Below are 2,500 nucleotides of genomic sequence, written 5' to 3'. Positions count from 1 at the left end.
ACGGCTTACGCGCGGAGAAATACACTTCTCCCGTCCGTCGAAATTTTTTTTTTTTACTTTGAACAAGGCGCATAGAGCCCGCCGAACCACGATTTCCGTGCGTCTTACATCTTTCGACGATGGGACGATCCACGCGAAGAGTTGTTTCGTGCTCGCGCGAGGTGCGATAGCGTCGATTCGCTTTTCTGTACGGGAGAGAAATAGAACGATGAGTTGACTTATCGGGTCTTCGTTGGAATTACCGTCGCTGGCATTGTAAACTCCAGATGACCTTGTGATTCCTTCGTCGGGCACTGGTAAAGGGTGGCGATGATTCGTTCTATAATAGAAATACCCGTCGTAGCGATTCGGCCGAGACACCCGCCACGAAACACTCTCTCGTCGTGGAATCCCCGCATCGGAGAGTAAAACGCGCGAAGGCTTACTATGAGAGAAGAAATAGTATATGCCGGTGGTTCGCGTGTGTAGGCTCTATACGAAATTGCGATTCAAGAGAGTAGGAAAAGACGCGATGAACCACGATTTCCGTGCGTCTTACGTCTCTCGACGATGGGACGATCCACGCGAAGAGTTGTTACGTGCTCGCGCGAGGTGCGATAGCGTCGATTCGCCTTTCTGTACGGGGAGAAATAGAACGATGAGCTGACTTATCGGGTCTTCGTTGGAATTACCGTCGCTGGCATTGTAAACTCCAGATGACCTTGTGATTCCTTCGTCGGGCACTGGTAAAGGGTGGCGATGATTCGTTCTATAATAGAAATACCCGTCGTAGCGTTTCGGCCTAGTCACCCGCCACGAAACACTCTCTCGTCGTGGAATCCCCGCGTCGGAGAATAAAACGCCGAAGGCTTACTTATGAAACTTACGTCTCTCGACGATGGGACGATCCACGCGAAGAGTTGTTACGTGCACGCGTATGGTGCGATTGCGTCGATTCGCTTTTCTGTACGGGGAGCAATAGAACGTTGAGTTGACTTATCGGGTCTTCGTTGGAATTACCGTCGCTGGCATTGTAAACTCCAGATGACCTTGTGATTCCTTCGTCGGGCACTGGTAAAGGGTGGCGATGATGCGTTCTATAATAGAAATACCCGTCGTAGCGTTTCTTCCGAGTCAACCCGCTCACGAAACACTCTCTCGTCGTGGAATCCCCGCGTCGGAGAGTAAAACGCGAATTCATAGTATGGAAACTTACGTCTCTCGACGATGGGACGATCCACGCGAAGAGTTGTTACGTGCACGCGTATGGTGCGATTGCGTCGATTCGCTTTTCTGTACGGGGAGTAATAGAACGTTGAGTTGACTTATCGGGTCTTCGTTGGAATTACCGTCGCTGGCATTGTAAACTCCAGATGACCTTGTGATTCCTTCGTCGGGCACTGGTAAAGGGTGGCGATGATGCGTTCTATAATAGAAATACCCGTCGTAGCGTTTCTTCCGAGTCAACCCGCTCACGAAACTCTCTCTCGTCGTGGAATCCCCGCGTCGGAGAGTAAAACGCGAATTCATACTATGAAAACTTACGTCTCTCGACGATGGGACGATCCACGCGAAGAGTTGTTTACGTGCACGCGTATGGTGCGATTGCGTCGATTCGCTTTTCTGTACGGGGAGAAATAGAACGTTGAGTTGACTTATCGGGTCTTCGTTGGAATTACCGTCGCTGGCATTGTAAACTCCAGATGACCTTGTGATTCCTTCGTCGGGCACTGGTAAAGGGTGGCGATGATGCGTTCTATAATAGAAATACCCGTCGTAGCGTTTCTTCCGAGTCAACCCGCTCACGAAACTCTCTCTCGTCGTGGAATCCCCGCGTCGGAGAGTAAAACGCGAATTCATACTATGAAAACTTACGTCTCTCGACGATGGGACGATCCACGCGAAGAGTTGTTTACGTGTACGCGTATGGTGCGATTGCGTCGATTCGCTTTTCTGTACGGGGAGAAATAGAACGTTGAGTTGACTTATCGGGTCTTCGTTGGAATTACCGTCGCTGGCATTGTAAACTCCAGATGACCTTGTGATTCCTTCGTCGGGCACTGGTAAAGGGTGGCGATGATGCGTTCTATAATAGAAATACCCGTCGTAGCGTTTCTTCCGAGTCAACCCGCTCACGAAACTCTCTCTCTCGTCGTGGAATCCCCGCGTCGGAGAGTAAAACGCCGAAGGCTTACTATGAAACTTACGTCTCTCGACGATGGGACGATCCACGCGAAGAGTTGTTACGTGCACGCGTATGGTGCGATTGCGTCGATTCGCTTTTCTGTACGGGGAGTAATAGAACGTTGAGTTGACTTATCGGGTCTTCGTTGGAATTACCGTCGCTGGCATTGTAAACTCCAGATGACCTTGTGATTCCTTCGTCGGGCACTGGTAAAGGGTGGCGATGATGCGTTCTATAATAGAAATACCCGTCGTAGCGTTTCTTCCGAGTCAACCCGCTCACGAAACTCTCTCTCGTCGTGGAATCCCCGCGTCGGAGAGTAAAACGCGAATTCAT

Source organism: Nomia melanderi, unplaced genomic scaffold (assembly GCF_051020985.1).
Source record: "Nomia melanderi isolate GNS246 unplaced genomic scaffold, iyNomMela1 scaffold0572, whole genome shotgun sequence".
Classification (NCBI taxonomy): Eukaryota; Metazoa; Arthropoda; class Insecta; order Hymenoptera; family Halictidae; genus Nomia; species Nomia melanderi.
Note: the sequence above shows the minus strand (reverse complement) of the source record.